Raw genomic sequence first — 19531 nt, forward strand, 5'->3', positions numbered from 1 at the left:
TGAGAGTCTCGTCCGGCGTGAGCGCGGTCGGAGATGACACGATTAAAATGGTTTAAGGAGTCTGCATGAAGCTGTCCTGTAATAATGGTTGTTTTTCTACAAGAGCCCGACTTGCGCCGCTTTATAACTCGAGATTTCTAAACTTGGCCTCGGTTCCAAGAATCCACTTGGCTTTGATAGAAATCCACGTGGATGAAACTGAACTAAAAACGGGGGGGGGGGGTGGAGCGGGGAGAATCCAGCTAGCCTCGCCCCCTCCCCTTCCCACCACCAACGCAGCTAGCGCCTTTCCTCCTCCGGCCTGCTCACAAAAAGAAAGGGGGCTTGGTTCCGAAGGCCTGCGTTCCCTCATTTTAGGTAGGCCCGGGAGGGCCCTAGAAGCTACAATCACAACCACCAAGTTTTCTGCCCCAAAATGCAAACGAATGCAAATGTACACAGCGCTAAGCAACTCCCCACAAACAAAACAAGTGTTTTGTTTTGTTTTAATGGGATATGGGTGTATCCAAAATGGAAAAACCTTAAAACATACAAGAAAGGCACTTAAAGTATATATTTAATGAAAGGGGCGGGGGTGGGGCTATTTAAAATGCTCTCCTGGTGAGCAGCGCAGTTCTTAATAGAAAATGGAATTTGAGAGACAGCTTCTTAGCAGAGGTGAAGAATTTGCCAAGTGTGATGTTTTGCTGTCATTTTATATAGAACTACTAACCCCACATATGGTCTGGTTAGTCTTTTTTATAAAAAGGAAGTGAACCAATTACTTACAATTAATTAGCAGTGCCAGAAGTAAATTCTTTGGCCAGAACTTGTTTTTTCCCCCACTCAAATACACTGATGTTGATCATTTTTATTTCTAGTATTAGGGTTCCTTTTCTCAGGGAAGAGACTATCTTTCTTTAAAATATATTTTTTTAAACCCTTATAGTCACATCCCAAAACACAATCCGAAGACATTCTTCATAAACAAGAAACTTGATTTAATTTATCAAAACAAATGACTTAGGGCATTGCTACAAAACATACTATGAGGGAATGGGACCAGGCTGAGTTGTAACATTAAGTGTAGCCTGACTCTACATGTTAATGGATAACCTTTGAACTCTGAAACCTTGAAAGCTGTAAACACAATAGCACTGATAGTTAAAAATTCTAGTGTCAAAGTTGGGCAAAAAGAAAAGTCCAAAGTTTTCCGTAGGGATAGGGAAACAATCAAATGTTTTAACAAATAATCGTTTCACTAAGAACAATGAGGCTTCTGGCTCTCAGACCTTGTTGCCACTGAATTATTTTCTGAGCAAAAAAAAAAACGGTTGTGCTTTTCTCCCTAAGAGCATCGTGTGGTTAGCTACCATTTCTCTCTCCTCCACCCCCCAAAAAAACCTTATTATGTTGTAGCTTTTAAAATTGAAAGATAATTGTATTAACTGATCTGGCTGCTGAGAGTTTTATACATGATCCTTAGGTTTGAGCAAAGAATTACAAAGAACCTTATTCCTGGAGGCGTGCCAATAAAACTGGGAAGTCGGTTGCAAAAATTCTGCCAGTGACTGAGTGCTGGGTTGCAAACACATACTGTGTTTTTAAATGGACATACAGTGATCTGAATTTGCTGTTCAGGGCATCCCTGAGACACACACTCTCCCCTTTGTATGTGACGACTCCTACTTAAGATTTATTTGGGAAGCCATGCACAGTTAAAACAATTAAACAGGGAAACTCCGAAAGTAAGGGAGAACACGAGGAACATGTAGTTTTGTAGTAAAAGCTCAGAACTCATGATTATTCTATGAAATGAAAATTGAAAACAAAGCATTATAGTCTATATCTACTTAGCTCCACCCATGAATAATCCTGTTTTGCCATTCCCAATCCCCCCCCCCCCCCCCCCCCAGCTAGACTGTCTCTAAAGGAGTCAGGTGCTGCAGAGACACTGGCAACAAAGAAAGAATAGAACCAGAGATGTCCCTTCAAATGGAAACCGATGCTCTGTACATGTTACTCAGAGAAAGGGCGGAAAAAGCCCCACTTCACCTCTCCTCCATGCAACAAACATCAGCTACAGCTCGTTTTTCACTATTATCCAAACAGACCGGCCCTCCTTAAGATATATTTCCCAGTGTATGCTTAGAAAATCGCACCATTATCTCTGATTCAATCCTCGTGATTCAATCCTCTCCGTTTGCTAACTTCTGGTTTTCTCTCCAGATGCTGCCTGTCACAGCCTTCTCAGATCATTATAACAAAACAAAACAAAACAAAACAAAAAAAAACCTTCCTAATTTGCTACATTTAACATGTATTGGAATCATCTTTGGAGACTTAGCCTTAATTAGAAGAACAATGTGATAGGATCTTCCTATTTCACAAGTATTTATTTTACTGTGGAACTATTACAGAGAAACAATTTGGAAACTGCACGGAAATAAACCCCTGGAGCGGAAATGGAGCCAACATAGATACTCGACTTAAAAGAATCCAGTGTTCAGAGCAGAGCAGGAAAACCCGAAAAACTGTAGTGAGGAGTCAGCAGGAAAAGAAAATGAGAAAGTTAGGCAAACCTGCCAGCTCTTGCTAACTACAAAGGACATTTGAGAAGGAAACCGGGACAGCCCTTTTAACACGACTGAATGCACTAAATTAAGTAGGGATCACCAACAACTCCAGGGAACGCTCCACTCCTCTCTTTTCTATTAAGTTTCTTGATCCCCACTCGAGTCATCTCGAAATTTTAAGCCCTCTATAAAACATCATCCTACTGCATGATAAAAATAAATTGCAGAAGTCACCTTTTAGAAGCGGAGGCAGGGTCTGGAGCCAGGAGAGTCTCCCTCAGTTTGCCAGTCCACCTTGCTCAGAACAATACTGTAAGAGACGAGATTGCTGGTTTTTACAAGCAAACTGAAAAGGGAGGGGCCAAGCAGAAGGCTCAATTTAAATCGAGGTTTTGATACAATCACGACTTGATTAAATTAATCGACCTCGCTAATGCGCAAAGAGGGTAGTTCCTTTTTAACTGTATAGGTCCCATCGGCAAGTCCGACTTTTGTGGCCGAGTGCCCTCCCCCTCTTCGAGGGCAACTTTTGTCTTCCGCCAATATTCTGGCTGGTTTTCCAAGGTTGGCTTCACTCACGTTGCAAATGTAAACTTTCTTTCAAAATCACATGTGTCACAGAACTTTTGGAGCACCTCTGGAAAGCTTTTGGCACACACCCCATATCCCAGATGGGGAGCTCTGGGAGAAGGGGGGGGCAGTAGAAAGGAAAGGCAACTCATGTTTATTGAAGTCTGACTCCTGTTCTCATCTCAATAAGTGGATCCATCGACCATCCACCCACTCACTCAAGCCACAACCCAGAAGTCAAATGGTATTTCATCCCCATCGCCCCACCTGCACCTTTAATCCATCAAGTCCTACAATTTCTAGCTTAATGTATTTCAACTTTGCCCACTTACCTCCATCTCTAACACAGCACCATGACCTCTCATTCTCTCCTCCAAATATATGGACTAAGTTCTCTTCCAGGTTCTTCCTTTCTAGGTTTGCCTTAATACAAGCTCCACCCGAAGTCCAAGAGATCTTTTTACAGAGTAAATCAGATCCTGTCACCGCCCAGCTTAATGGCTTCCTATGGCCCCAGGGGGAAAAAGAACAAACTCCAGAGCTTGCCTCCCCAGTTCTGTAGACCTGGCCCCTGCCTCTGCAGCCTCAAGTTTTGGCAAGCCCTTCCCTGGGATTCTGAGCTTCAGCCTTTAGGCCTTCCCTCTGACCTAGAGCTTTCAGACCTGTGGCTCCCTTTGCTAGGCTCCCCCTTCCCGTTCTTTCAAGATGTCAGCTTCTGTCCCTCCTGAAATTGGTTTAAATTTCACAAGTATCTGCCTCGGAAAGGAGAGAGAGAATGGGTCCCCTCTGAAAATGTGTAGTCATGTCTTCTCTCCAACTGCCCTGCCTCAAATACTCCAGTTCCATCTTCTGAAAGCTGCCTTAGCCTTAGAATATTACTTAATCTCTCTGGGTTTCAGTTTTCTCATCCACAAAATGGGGTGATAATAGAGAAGAGAGGAAGAGGAAGACCTTAAAACTTCTCATCACAGGGAAAAAAAACTGTAACTATAAGGGGTGATGGATGCCAACTAAACTTATCATCATTTTACAACACAGACATATCAAATCATTATGTTGCATGCCTTACACTTATACAGTGTCCTACGTCAACTGTATCTCAATAAAACTAGGAAAAGTAGTATCTATAATTATTATCTATGTAAATAATATTTTGTCTGTAAGACTGGAGAATTATTATTTTTTAAAGATTTTATTTATTTATTGGACAGACAGAGATGACAAGTAGGCAGAGAGGCGGGCAGAGAGAGAGGGGGAAGCAGGCTCCCCACTGAGCAGAGAGCCCGATGTGGGGCTCGATCCCAGGACCCTGGGATCATGACCTGAGCTGAAGGCAGAGGCTTAACCCACTGAGCCACCCGGGCGCCCCAAGACTGGAAGAATTAAATGAGGCACACTGCGGAGCTGTAAACCCAGAGTTTTGCGGTGAGATATGGAGAGCCTGGCACTGTTCTAGGCATTGGAGACAAAGCTTGCCATAAGCAAAATAAAGTCTTTGCCCCTTTAGAGGAAGACAAACAACACATAGAGAGTTTATTTGCAACATAAGGGTCCCTGGAGAGGGGAAGAAGTGTGCGGTTGTAAATCAGGTCTCCCTGAGGAGCAGAGAAGCCCAGGACATTATGGGCAAAGCATACTAATACGGGGGGGGGGGGGGGGGGGGGGCGGTGCAGAAGGGGAGAGGCTCAGGGCAGGAGAAAGGCTGGCTTGGGGAGAGAACTGCCAAGGAGGCCGGCGTGTCCAGCGAGTGAAAGAAGAGTCAGGAAATAAGGCAGGACCTCGTAAAGACAGTGGCAAGGGCTGGTGTTGAGTCCAGTCTCGACAACATGTCATACGGCCAGTTCCATGTCCCCGTGTCACTCACTGCACCTGCCGCACTTCGTAGAAGGGACCCCTTCCTCATCTGGAAATGTTGTTTTCCTTGCTTTGGACCCCACGTTCTACCGATTTCCACCTCCCCACCCCCATCCTCACCGGACACTGCTTCTCAGTCCATATCCTGGGTTTTTCTCCTCTCCCTGTCCTCCAGACTTTGAAGCACCCAAGGCCCAGGGATGTCGCCTTGTCTTCTCTTTCCTGTTCATTCCCTAGATGATTTCATCAAGTCCGATGGCTCAGTAGACCATCTAGATGTTTAGGACTCCCAAACATCTATCTTCCACCCAGACCTCTCCCCTGAACTCTTAAAACATATTTCCCACTGCTTAGGCCATCTCCTCTCAGATGGCCGGCCACAGCCATGACCAGTAGCTGTGCTCACAACAGATGCATATAGAAGTGAACAGTGAAACACAAAGCTCAGCCACAGAGAGGTCCAGTGGGAAGGGAACTGAGGTTTGGGTCTTGAGGCCAGGCACTGGGCTCTTGACTCAGTTTGCTTATCTGTAAAATAGGGATTATAATCTCTGCTTGGCCGCCTCATTAGATGGTCAGGTTGTCCATGTCAAAGCACAGGGGAGCCCGGTGTCATTCAAAACCAAAGGGTGGTTTTTAATGATGACTCTTGTAGATACAGAGCAGCAACTCCCCAAAGGGCTCTACTTCTACGTGCGACTGTCTTGGAAGCCCACCTGGTAACTCTAGCCTCAGTTTCCCGACACATTTTACACGGGTCCAAAACCTGAGGTTCGTCATTTTTCTGGGAGGAGCCCGCAGAGTCTCTGGCCTCCCATCCGTCCTTTTCCTCCCATCTCTCCCCACTGGATGAGAGGAAGGGTCCAGTGAGTTGTCTGTGTAGTAGTTGGTTTAAAAAAAATGTCATTTTCTTTTATTTATTTATTTATTTATTTCTGGTCTGAATCAAACTGTTCATTCCATGAAAAGCAGGGACTTGTCCAAACCCACACCCAGCAATGCCTCCCGCATTTCTCTGCCGGGGATGGGTCACGTGGACTAGAACACGATCGTTCCGGAAGATCCCATGCCCAGAGCAGGCGCAGCACGCCAAGAGGCTATCTGGTAAGCGCTAACATTGGCTGAGTTCTCAATGTGTGCTTTTCACTTTATAGCTCACTAAATCTCCCTAATGACCTTGGGAGGTAGGAATTATATTCTCCCATTTGTTAGAGGAAGAACCTAGGCAAAGAGGAATTAAATAGCTCACCCAAGGTCCACAAGCAATAAGCCGCAGCCTCCTCTACTGTGCAGACCTGGCTAACCCCCACCCCTACACCTCACCAGTGCACCCCAGGACCTTGAACCATGCCTGTCATATAGTAGATGCTCATTAAAGACTGAATGAGAAATGCGTAAATAGATACTGTGTGCCAGGCACTTTACATCCATTATCTCATTATATCCTCCGAGCAACACAATGGCTATTTTTAGTCTTGCTTTAAATATGGAGAGCCCAACTATGCATCCAACCAATAGCGTGTGGCTGGCTTTGTTTGCCACAGGCCTGGGACCCAACTGGATGGAGAGGGGACTCTGTTTACAGAGCTACCATTCCAGCAGAAACGTAGGCAGTTCCATCTCTGTCACATCGATCTTCTCAAAAGTCACACTGATCTTTTCAAAAGTCAAATCTGATTACATCAGGGCCCTGCCTACGACTCCCCATGTCTCTTAGAATAAAAACAAAAATCCCTGATAATGTGGCAGGCAGGATTTGGGAGTTGGGGGGGACTCCTGACGACTTTGGATTTTTTTTTTTTTTTTTTTATGCCACGGGGACCCTGGGATGCCACTGGGAAGAAATGCAAGCGAAACCGACCCACTGAACTTCGAGTAAGTATCTCTTCCTTGAGAGATTATCTCCCGCAAGATCTCATCCCGGTTAAACAAAGGAGACACGGCAAATCGGAGGCCACTGCTGTCCTCTACTTACTCTCCCTTGTGGAGGGCACGATCAGAGAGAGTTGTCACTGATAAGCCCATCTGGCATGGGACTCGCCATAACCTTACCCGTCTTCACCCCTTTACTTTGTACTGCCTTTTCTCTAAAAAGAGGAAACTGAGGCTCAGGATGGTTAAGTAGCCCACCCAAGGTCACACAGCACCTTCCAGACTGCACTGAGGCCAGTGGGCCGCTTGAAGCCCCATGTCAAAGCCCAGCTCCGTCACCCATGTAAATTTCCTCCCTTCCAAAAAGCTCCGCTGATGCACATTTCTCGACATCCTATTTCCTGAATGTCTACCAGCCAGCCCTGTGTCTCTGGGGCAGGGTTGAACACCCTCACCCAGCATTCTCCTTTTCCCCGCCCCCCATTCTGGAACAACAATATTTCACTTGGTTGCCCTGGGGCTAGTCCCTTCCACCTCAGTCACTCCCGGGCATTCTTGATGTACCTGCTTACTCGTCCTTCGTCATCCCTCATGATCCCCATCCAAACCTCCTTCCAAGGTGGGGAAGAGAGGTCCTGCAAATTTATGTCCCAACAGCAATTAACAGAGAGTTTGTTTTTGTTTTTGTTTTTGTTTTGCACAGAGCTGGGAGGTAATAAACATTTGTGAGATGAATATGTCTTGAACTGGGTCTCCACTGTCCATGCTTTTTACACAGCCCCTCACAGCTGATCAGACAATCTTACAGATCTCTCACCTGGCAGCTCTCAAACGCACACCCTCTCCTTTCGATTCCTACCATCCTGCCTCTTGTTCTCTTCTGATCTTTGTAATAACCTCGTAACCAGGGCCCAGTGCCTGTCTTCATCCCAGCCTAAAAGACTTTCTCCTAAACCCGACAAATAATCGTCCTGCTACTCCTGCCCTGTACAAAAATCTTCAATTTACCGAAATAAATCACAGCTCCCCTCTCTGAGGATGCAAAGCCACATGTGGGCCCCAGCCAACCTTTCAGCCGGCTTCATTCCATACATATTTACTGACCACTCCTTTGTCTCGGGCCCTGGCTAGGTAGTAATTAAAGAGTGAGGTACAAGACAAATTGGGATTCCTGCCCTCGTGGAGTTTATGTTTTCGTAGGAGAAACAGACATTAAACAAATTAAAACATTAGAAAACATAGATAAGCATATAATTACAGTAACCACCTTAAAGAAATAATCACTCAGGGGCTCAAAGAAGCCTACACAAGGATATTCATGGTAGCATTGTTTATAGGAGTGAAAAATAAGCCCAACCTGCATGTTCATCAGGAGGAAAATGGCCACCTAAGCTACGATATCAAAATGTCAAAATAGTGTCGCAAGCTCGTGTGGCTAGAACACCAGGACATTGTGGAGTAAATATGTAAATAAAGCCACAAAAGATGTGCCATTTTTGTTTAGACACACATATACGATAACACACTTTCTAAAAGAAATATATGTATATGGACATAATCTACACATATGCATATATATGTATATGTAATACACACACATGTTTAAGCTACATACATACCTTAAGAAAGACAGAGGCCGTTCATTTCACAATATATCCAAATATTGAATGATTATATTGTGCTACTGATACTAATATGATACAAAATACGTATGCAAATGCATGAGTAAAAGTTGGTTAATACTCAAATATGGGTAAGGATCCAGGACCCTTTACTGGTAGCTCTAAATATTTTAATCTTTTAACTTGTAAAACATAAGCATATTCAGCCTGTATTACTAAAAATTAGCTGCCTATTAACATAGAATTCCAAACTATATTAAATACCCTGAGAAATTTTTTAAATGGGGAGTAAAATGCTTAGCATTTCCATATACTGCTTTTTAATGAACTGTTCTCTACTTACCCATCTCCTTGCTCTGTGCCCACTGCCTGTCCCACCTTCATTTTGAACCTCCCCAAACCCACATGCCACATCTGTCCAACAATCAATCTGCAGCCATCCTGCCCATCCCCCGCGGTCCACTCAAATGCCACCATGCTCTTTGTTCAGTCACTCTCTCTGTTCGACGCCTCCTTTATGACATTTGCTGGGTTATGCCTAGCCCTGCCTGGCTGTGTGTGTGTGTCCGAATGGCCAGCAGGCTCCTCACGGAAAGGTAAGGCCAGTTTCCTCCACGTCACCCAACAGTGGCTGGCACCCAGGAAAAGTATCCCATTATTTAGCTGCTCTATTGAATTAAGTAAATGTGCTCCCTGGGTTCCTCCATTCACTCATTCAGTTACTCTCTCACGCAACAAGTATTTATTAAGCAACTACTGTATACCAGGCACTGTTCTAGGTCCTGGAAATACCACAGGAAAGCAAGCCATCAAAATGCCCATCCATGTGGAGTTCACACTTAATGCTGTCGTGTATTAAGTGGTAATTGCCACGGGACACCTGGCTGGCTCAGTAGGTAGAGCTTGTGACTCTTGGTCTCAGGGTTGTAGGTTCGATCCCCACAGTGGGTGTACAGATTACTTAAAAATAAATTCTTTTTTTTTTTTTTTTCCAAATTAAATGTTGGGGCATCTGGGTGGCTCAGATGATTAAAAGCCTGCCTTCAGCTCAAGTCATGATCTCAGGGTCCTGGGCTTAAGGCCTGCATCAGGCTCTCTGCTTGGCGGGGAGTCTGCTTCTCTCTCTCCCTCTGTCTCTCCCCCTGCTTGTGCTCTTTCTGTTTCTCTCTCTCCCAAATGAATAAATAAAATCTTAAAAAAAAAACAAAAACAAAAACGTTAAGTGCTATGGAGAAAAAATGAGGGGTGGGGCAAGGGGCCAGGGATTAGAGGGAGTTGCCAGCAGTGATGTTCAACAGGCTAGGTACGGAGAATCCCAGGTGGACACATCCTGGTAAAGATCTGAAGAGGTGACAGTGGGAGCCATGTGGTATTCTGGGGAGAGAGCATTCCCGGCTAAGGGATTGGCACAGAAAGACCTTGAAGCCATGTGCCCCATGGTTCGAGGAACAGTGAGGAAGCCAGAGCAGTGTTGTGGCTGGCGTGGAGTAAGAAGAGGACGCAAGTCAGAAAATTAGGGTGGAGGAGGTACACACAATTTGGGGGCATTGTAAAGACTGGCAATTACCCTGAATGAACCTGAGAGCTGGTGAAGTACGAGCAGAGGAAAAACAACCTGTCCGAGGCCTTAAGAGTCTTGATAACAAACCGATAAATTGATAAAACCAAGAGTCCCCCTAAAATAATCACCCAGATAGTCTCCCTTGCTGAAATCACTCAGACATTTAAGTGTGTCTATATTTTTAGCACAACAACCACCACCACAATGATAATAGTTACAGTAAGAAGAGAAGAAAAAGAGGAACAAAAAGAGAAAAAGAAAACAATTTATTGAGCCCCTGTTATGTGCCATAGTCTTAATTCCACACCTGACTTATCAAATCGTGGTGCTATCTTGTTGTCCTAATAAGCTGTATACTTAAATTCGTCTGGCAGATGAGGACACCGTAGCCATCAGAGGGTAACTCATTCTCTGACTTACTAATTTCTTTAACTTACTTGAGATTCTACAATAAGAATGAAGCAGAACTCTAGCCCGGACGAATTCCAAGGCCCATGCTGACTCATGCCATTCTTTTTTTTGAAGTAAGTGGTTGACTTTGGCCTCAGGAGAATAGAAAATAATAGTAGTAATCATTGATTAAGTATTTATGATGGGCCGAGTACATTGTTTGCACCCTTTCTGGATACCAGGCAGAGTTGGTACCCCCATTCCTCCCCCACCCCACCCCCATCCCTGTCGTCCAGATTAGAAACTGCATCTCCGAGTGAGAACATGGGTCCTGAGTAAAGGACTGAGCCCTTGAGACTGGATTCCAGGTTCCAACCAAGACCCTGGGCTACATAGCTCTTGCCTTTGCCACCTACTGGAGCTCTCTTGCCCCCGGCCCCCTTTTACAGAGGGAGGTACGAGTACTCACTGACAGGTGTATTCGGAGGAATAAATTAGTCCTCACTAGTAAAATGCTGTGGGGAGAATGTGGCACATAGTAAACACCAAATCAGGACACACCAGTCTCAGAAAGACCACCGCCCGCGGCCGCAGAAGCTTGCCAGCGCTCAGAATCAGGTCTGTGTGCTGTGCTCAACCCCTGCGGGGCCTTGCCAGGGTACGTATTCTGGGTTAGAGAAGAAAACAAGAATGTGTACGTGAAGGGAGAGAGCCCGGCGGAGCTGGACCCAAGACTGTCCTCTCCAGAACCAGAGCTGCATCCTCAGCAAGACCGCCCGACGTGGACAAAGCGAGGGGAAATCCTGGAAGAAAGATACCTCAATCCGAGCGACTGTCACAGCAGCTGGGAGATACCTGCCCTTTGGAGTTCCTTGGGCATCTTCTCCAGACCTGGAGGTCAAGCGAGGCACCTGAAGGAGAGAGTCAGAGGTGAGTGGCCACTGGGAAGGATGTGAGGGAGCTGAGCTCCGGTCTTCCTGACTCTAGGGGCACCCTCGCCAGCCACAGCCTCCCACAGGATGCTGGGGTTTGGGGAAAATGCTGGACAGGACCCAGAAGGTCACTCTCCTGAGAGGTGTAGAGTGACCAAGAAATCCTGAATCTCGACTGAAGGTCAGACACTGCCCTGGTGCCCAGTGGTACAGCGGATGGAGAGCCGGGTACCTCCCCGCGGACTTTGAGCAGGTGGGCTGCGGCTCGGCGGCCCCCCAAACCAACGCGCACGTTTTCTGAGAAAACCCGACCGGAGCCGAACATGGTCTTTACGACCTGCGTGGACCCAGACCCCAGCTCCATGACTCAGCCGGTGGGAAACCTCAGCCTCGGGACTTGACCGGCCTGCCTCACCTGTACAACCGGGGTAACAGTGCCACCCAACCGCATCGGGCGATTCGGAGGGTCACAGGAGCTAATCACAACCAAACCTCAAAACGGTGCCTGGCACACAGCGATCGCCCAGTAAACACCAGCCAAAATGACCTGAGTCATTATTCTCTCCGAAAGTCCCTTGCTCTAAAACAGCCCTTCAGCTTAACTAATCCCTTTGGCTTCTTTGACAACTTAAAAAAAAAAAAAAAAAAAAAAAAAAGTGGTTAGCACATTTTGTTGACATATTTTTACAAATACCAAGCCTGCATGTCCTCTTAAAAATATTTTAAGAGATTTTATTTTGTTCCCAGTCACTTTGAGGAACTACTTCTGCACCACTGAGTGGGATGAAAACAGTGAGAAGCCAACTAGGATAATAAAACCTTTTTCCTGAACTTTAAAAAAAAAAAAAAAAAAGAAAGAAAGAAAGAGAGAAAGAAAGACTTAAAGATTCAGACTCTGGGCTTTTAAGGACCATCTTGCTAAGTGTTTTCTTATCAAGTTTCCTTCTTGTTTTATTCTCCCCTCCCATAAACAGGACAGTAATGAAATAGTTTTTCTTTCTCCCTGTCTCAAAAAAAAAAAAAAAAAAAAAAAAAGCCCAACCAAAAAAAAAAACTGTCACATAAATATCTCTAAACCAATACAACTAAATTTTCTACAAGGATTTGCAACTGACATGCTCTATTCTTTTAAGAAACTAAGAATGTTATGAACAGAAATGAGCCCTTTCTGAAGCCGTTTTATTGGGAGTCAACAAATAAGAACAACGTGTCCCCAAGGAAACAAAGTAGAATTTGGACCAAACGAAAATGGCTCTGCCCCTAATCCCCGGTTCCCCAGTGCTCTGGGGCTGCTCTGACAGGAAGAGCTTGCCACCAGAAGTTTCTGCTAGTTTTCAGCAGTATTTCTGCATCATCAGCCCAGCCGTATAGAAACAAATAAGATCCTCAGCCTTAAAAAAAAAAAAAAGAAGAAGAAGAAGAAGGTAAAGTAAAGGGAGAGCATGCTGACCTGGTCATTTCTACCTTCCCGGTGGGCAGACAGAGACCAAAAGAAATGCAGGCGCCCCTCCCCCGCCAGAACCGGGCTTCCCGTCTGGGTGGAAACTATCTCATTACCACATTTTCAACAAGTAGACCGGTTTCCTCGTTTAATCAAAGTTAGTCTGTGGTTGTTTGGCAGTCTGCGCTTGCCATATTTTTACAGCTATAGAAATGTGTATTTATTTATTTTGCGACGGCTGTGACTATATGACAAACACAAGCCAGCCTTAGCCAGTGATTTACAAGAGCTCGGGAAAAGCACTGCCTTTAAGCATTTTAATAGAGGCTCTCTCATCCTTTGTAAGTGGAAGTGTAAATTGGTACAGTCCTTTTGTAAACAACTCGGCGAGACAAGTTGAGGGCCTTACAAATGTTCATACATTTGGGTGAAGTAGTAATGTTCCTGGAATCGGTCCTAAGGAAACAGCCCTAATAAAGGAAAAGGTATTGGGAACAAAGATATTTATGGCAACGGGATTTACTCTAAAGGGGAAGAAAAACACACACATGCTCTTTCCATGTATGTGGGGAAACGTACAAATAAAGAAATAGTTAATCTTCCAAGTGATCTCTGGCTCTTGCACACACAGCCCATTTCGAAATTTAAAAGTTTTGAAAATATGCCATTGGGAAATAGTTATAACAGCGATGGAAAAAATCAAGATACAAAATCACAGTTTTAATAAACTAGGAATCTTTTTATTAGTGAGCCAAAAGGGAAGATACAGGTATATGCAAAATTGTTTAAATTGCTTTTCTTATCAAGGGACATTTTAGTATGGACTGGGTATCACGTGATACCAGGAACTTACTGTTAATTCCCTAACTGTGATAAAGGCACTGCAGGGTATGTGGGGGGGAAAAAAGTATATACTTTTTAGAGATAGATCCTGAAACATATAGGAGGACAATGACATGTTAGAATGTATAAGACTTCAGCAAATTTAAAAAACAGGAGAATTGAGACAATGTGGTTCACTGGAAACTGCAAAACTGGGTGTTGGGTATGGAAGGGGTCATCTTACTATCCTCTCTACTTTTGTGTACATTGCAAAGTTTTTATTAAAAATTCTTAAATTGGGGTGCCTGGGTGGCTCAGTGGGTTAAAGCCTCTGCCTTTGGCTCAGGGCATGATCCCAGAGTCCTGAGATCGAGCCCCTCATTGGGCTCTCTGCTCAGCAGGGAGCTTGCTTCCTCCTCTCTCTGCCTGCCTCTCTGCCTACTTGTGATCCCTATCTGTCAACTAAATAAATAAAATCTTTAAAAAAAAATTTTTTTTTAATTAGGGGGTGCGTGGGTGCTCAGTTGTTAAGTATCTGCCTTTGGCTTGGGTCATGATCCCAGGGACCTGGGATCAAGCCCCCCACATCAGGCTCCCTGCTCAGTGGGAAGCCTGCTTCTCTCTCTCACACTCGCCCTGGTTGTGTTCCCTCTCTTACTGTCTCTCTCTCTCTATCAAATAAATAAGTAAAATCTTTAAAAAATAAAAATTTTAAATTGAAAAAATTAAGCAGTTTTTGATAATGGCATACGGATGACCTTTTTCCACCTCCTATTTTTCTCAGATCATTTTCTATAACATGCTTGAATTACCCTTGAAATAAAACAAATTAACCTTTATCTTACCAAAAAGACATTAAAAATAAGAAGAGTTGACAGTCCACAGAGATGTTTTTATTGCTGTGTAATAGTAGTGAATCCCCAGAATGCCGTGATAAGCCCGTGAACCTTAACGTGAGCTCATAAATGGTCCAAATCCTCTCTCTGGGCTAGCACCCTGCCATCTGAGACTATGCTGTAAATATGATCTGCTGATAAAAAGCCCAGCTGCCATGGGCCATTTTAAAGATTAGGAACCATTTAAACACACACACACACACACACACACACACACACACACACACACACACACATCACCTCTTGCCTCTTAAATGTTAAGTGGCAAGATACTCTGGTTTTACTTCCAAAGTTTCATGCAATAATCATGTAAGTAGCAAGCAGCAGAGGTCCACATACCTCCCAGCTGACTCAGAAGGAAGGGTTCCACATTCCTTAATTAGAAGCATCAGAAAAGCTGCTCTTCCTGCAGCCGAGTTTCCCTTTTCAGCCAGCTACTCATGGGCTCCACACACCCCCACAGGTTCCCACAGAGGAGTTCCATCAAGCCTGGAAACAGACACGATGTTATTTATTTAATGCACTTTAACAATTTCCTTTGTTCCCTCTTGTCCTGTTTTATTCTCTGGTACTCTATTGTATTCTAATTTTTGCAGATCGATGATGTCCATGATAACACGATGCATTTTCTTCTTTGTCTCCAGACTTTTATGGACACCCTGTGTATACGGAGATCACAGTTGGGAGCAGAACAAATGAATACTTCACCAACTTGAAAATACAATTCTCTCAGTTATTAATAGTCAAAAGATTCAAAGTACTGGGCCAGAAGTTTCTTTTTTAGTACCAATGACTTAAATTAACTTTCTGACTTGTATTAAAGTTCTCTGGCAGAGCTCATATAGGACACAAGAGCATGAGGAAGATTTCCAAACAAGATTACACGGTTTTCCAATGCGATATATTTGATCATCTTTGAAAAGGCAGGGGCAACACTACTGCCATCTTAATTGAAATGTCAAATTCGTGGGAAACATTCTCCTTGTAAACATTGGATTTAATTGTTGTAACAATTATTTACTTTGAACTTTAGAGGTTTTGAAGAAATGTAAAATAATCCTTAGCAGGGGTGCCTGGGTGGCTCAGTGCATTAAAGCCTCTGCTTTTGGCTCAGGTCATGATCCCAGGATCCTGGGATCGAATCCCGCATCATCGGGCTCTCTGCTCAGTGGGGAGCCTGCTTCCCTTCCTCTCTCTCTCTGCCTGCATCTCTGCCTACTTGTGATCGCTGTCTGTTAAATAAATAAATAAAATCTTAAAAAAAAAATTATAAACCTAAGCAGGTGAATGACAGATTTGACGGGTACTTAAAAAATACTATTTGGGAAACACGGTTTTTGCCCTTTGAGGGATTTTAAAAATCTGTTCTATGAGGCATTATTCCATTTTTTTCCTTTCAGTCTTCTCTTCCTTAAACTATGTCTTTTCAGAGAATGCATCTCCTCTTTGACCACGAGGTTGAGAGATTTATATTTGTTTTTTCGTTAAGGACCTTAAGTGTAAGTAGGGAATAGAAAAGCCCATAGTCTTACACCCCAAGCGAAAGCAAATGTTTGCCTCAGTGGCAAACCTGCCTTCTTGGGGGTTTAAGAGAGAGCCAAGAAGCCCCACTTGGGAATTCTGTTTCTTCTGAAGACATCTTCTGTCATTTGAGGACATCTGATGTTGTTTAGTGGGATAAACCAACCACTGACAGGTTCTTTTAAGAACAAAAAGCCTTACCTTCTGGCCCCAGAGAGTAATGTGTACTTATAACACTTAACACGATAATTACGATGAAAAATATATTTTAAAATTAATGTAGTTTAACAAATATGTTAAGTGGAATTCAGAGTCAAGGGCACTGGCTTAAATTAAATTGATTTAATGGCCTTCTGGCATTCTTGGGTCATGTAAAATCGTGGTTGGAACTTATCCCTGACTCAGTTTCTCTACTCCCTTCTTGTATCAGAAGACACTATGAGGGACATAAAAGGGCCCTGTGATGATGATGATATTGTCTTTTTGGAGACCTGAAGATGTCATGTATATTTTTTCTTGAAAATAAAGTTTATAGGGGTGCCTGGGTAGCCCAGTCAGCTGAACATCCTACTCTTGATTTTGGATCTGGGCCATGATATCTGGGTCCTGGGGTCATGACTCTCCCTCCCCCCATTTGCGCACACTCTCTCTCTCTAAAATAATCTTTTTTTTTTTTAAGATTTTCATTTATTTATTTATTTGATAGACAGAGATCACAAATAGGTGGAAAGGCAGGCAGAGAGAGAGAGAGGAGGAAGCAGGCTCCCTGCCGAGCAGAGAGCCTGATGTGGGGCTCGATCCCAGGACTCTGAGATCATGACCCGAGCCAAAGACAGAGGCTTAAACCACTGAGCCACCCAGGCACCCCTAAAATAATCTTCTTTTAAGAAAATTTTTTTTTTTAAAGATGATTTATAGGGACACCCGGCTGACTCGGTCAAAGGAAAAATTGACTCTTGATCTCTGGGTTGTGAGTTTGAGCCCCATACTAGGTGGAGATTACCTAAAAATAAAATCTTAAAAAAAAAAAAAAAAAGGGAAAAAACGTTTATAAAAACAATACATTGTAAAACAGGATCATGAACTCAAGAGGTTGAGTCTTCTTTCACTTCCAAAGAAGTCAAGATTGAGATAAAATTTTGTATTACTATTTGGAGGAAAGTATTCATATCAACATAAGAATTTTGCTTGTGAAAAAGAGATATCTGCACTCACTCTAAAACATTCTGTCTCCTCCCATTTCTGTACATTCGAAAACCATTTCCTCCCTCCTCTTTACTTTTCCCGGTTATTAAAGATTTTATGCCTTTTTTAGTATATTTAGTATGTTTCTAAGTAGGCAGCAAAACACTGTAAATATATCAGAGAAACACTGGAATTTTAACTGGTAACAATTCCAAGCTTCTACTTTGCATGCAGGCACAACCACCACGTACAAGGTATCCCACCGTATTCTGTTTACAGGGACGCCAGGGGAATGTACCACCTGGAGTTGGTTGGACCAAAATAATCTTAGCAAACTGTGGGATGGTTTGGGTACAGTCACTGCTACCTCGTCATCTCGCTGGGCCCACTGCTGGTGCCACCGTCTGTTAGATAGTGACCTCCAAGTCCTCCTGGCCTGGTTGATATTTCTTGGCCTATCAGGAGATCATGAGCTGGAGTATTTCCTTAGTCATAGAGACTGGCCGTTTGTTGGGACGTTCTCAGTAGGAACTACAGTTGAAGATAACAGAATAGTTATTTAAACATGCATGTGAAAAACAAAACAATACCTCTTTCTTCTTGGGGGCTTAAGATCGTTTCTGTTATTTTCTGACTCTTAAACTTTTAGTTCCTTCTAAGAGCAGAGATCTGATTTTTTTTTTTTTAATCTTTCCTATGACATTTGAATGTTTAAGTCTTTTGAAAATATTTATATTTTCCGACCAGCTTATAACACTTAATATTGTCTATAGTTCCAAAGATTAGGAAAATAAGAGAAAGCTAGAGAGTTGGCAAGCAAGTGTGTAATAATCTGGCAAGGAAATTCTTGAGCAAGAATATATGGGTTTGAGTTTATTGGAACATTTGAAAGCAATTAAAATGTTTTTTTTCCCCTCAGACTTATTTTTGTCCTTTTTACTTTAAGCACACAGAGGCATACAACTGAAAAATAATATTACAAGTATAAATGAATCATTAAGGTGATCAAGCCAGGAACCTACTGCCAGGGGTCTTTGTAGAATATTAGGTAGAATGTCTATCTCAGGCTTATTGGAGGGGTCAGGACCAGCCCTTTAAGAAAAACTGATCAGCTCCTCAATATTCAAATTTATATTTTTTGACCTGATACAGAATGTCCTGCATAGTGTTAAAAATACCATCTTCCCTGGGGCGCCTGGGTAGCTCAGTCCTTAAGCATCTGCCTTCGGCTCAGGTCCTGATCCCACCTGGGATCCTGGGGTCCTGGGATTGAGCCCCACATTGGGCTTTCTGTTCAGTGGGAAGCCTGCTTCTCCCTCTCACACTCTCCCTGCTTGTGTTCCCTCTCTCACTGTGTCTCTTCCTGTCAAATAATAAATTAAATCTTAAAAAAAAAAAAAAAAAAAACCATCTTCCAAATAGATAGATAAGACAGTGAGCTCTATGATTAAACTACATATAAATGTGTGTTGAACACATGTCAATAGAACACAGTAGTAGCCACAGTTGATGAATTAGAATCATTCAGGATAACTCCACAATAATTAAAAGAATATCACTAGGTCTAGTTACGTGCCTTATTTTTACAATATAAGCATACTCAAACTTCACAATATCGCCTAGGAAAGATTACAGGGTACACTCAGTGTGCTGTGGACAATTCTTTAAAAATGCTTCTTTATTTTTATGATTAGAAACCTTATTGTTCATTGTAGTTTTTTTGGTTTTGCTTTTTGGTGCTTGGTGTTTTGTTTTGTTTTGTGAACGAGAGAGAAAGAGAATCTTAAGCATTTCTGTGCTGAGCGTTGACCCTGATTCGGGGCTTGATCTAACGACCCTAAGATCAGGACTTGAGTCAAAATCAAGAGTTAGAAGCCCAACCAACTGAGCCACCCCTCCCTGTTCTTTGTAGAAAATTTTAAAAACTGCAGAAAACACACCTACAGTTAACACACAGCACTCACATAACACATAACAGCCATGGTTCCTATGTCAGTGTGTTTCCGTGCAGTTTTTTAAAAATGGCCCAGTATTGGTAGTATCCTGCTTTTCTTCCACAGTGATGATTCCTCTCAGGTGTTAAAATAATGTCAGATTCTTAAATCACGTTTTGTTTTCTTCTTCTTTTAAAATTTACAGAATAGGAATGCTGTACGCCCATCCTGGTCGCCCATTCACTGCCCCCATCCCCAACTCCCCCTGGTCAAGCAGGATCATACAGAGTATCTCTGAAAAGTGAAACAGGAGAAAAAAAAAAAAATACAGTTTGAGCTTCCCTTCCAAAATGATGACAGGTGCTTCTGGCTTGTA

At 43.3% G+C, this 19531-nt stretch overlaps 1 protein-coding gene and 1 long non-coding RNA gene across 5 annotated transcripts in view; one reads left to right on the plus strand and one right to left on the minus strand.

The window, feature by feature from the left end:
* Window positions 1–12848, minus strand: part of ZNF217 (zinc finger protein 217) — a 36908-nt gene extending 24060 nt beyond the window's left edge. The window contains exons 1-3 of one of the 4 annotated variants that reach the window (XM_082744957.1): window positions 12807–12848; window positions 11243–11335; window positions 2790–2865 (exon numbers count right to left, since the gene is read on the minus strand). The gene's annotated coding sequence lies outside the window, so the exon portion shown is untranslated. Of the gene's footprint in view, window positions 1–2789; window positions 2866–8816; window positions 8880–11242; window positions 11336–11771; window positions 11825–12806 lie in introns of those variants that run through there. The other 3 variants (XM_082744956.1, XM_082744960.1, XM_082744959.1) reach the window with 3 other exon arrangements.
* Window positions 12110–15782, plus strand: LOC309871700. Its single transcript, XR_014315450.1, has 2 exons — window positions 12110–12780; window positions 15160–15782. It is a non-coding gene; the product is annotated as an uncharacterized lncRNA (long non-coding RNA).
* Window positions 15783–19531: the final 3749 nt, after the last annotated feature.

The sequence above is a fragment of the Mustela nivalis genome (genome assembly GCF_964662115.1).
Source record: "Mustela nivalis genome assembly, chromosome: 8".
In the NCBI taxonomy this organism is placed as follows: Eukaryota; Metazoa; Chordata; class Mammalia; order Carnivora; family Mustelidae; genus Mustela; species Mustela nivalis.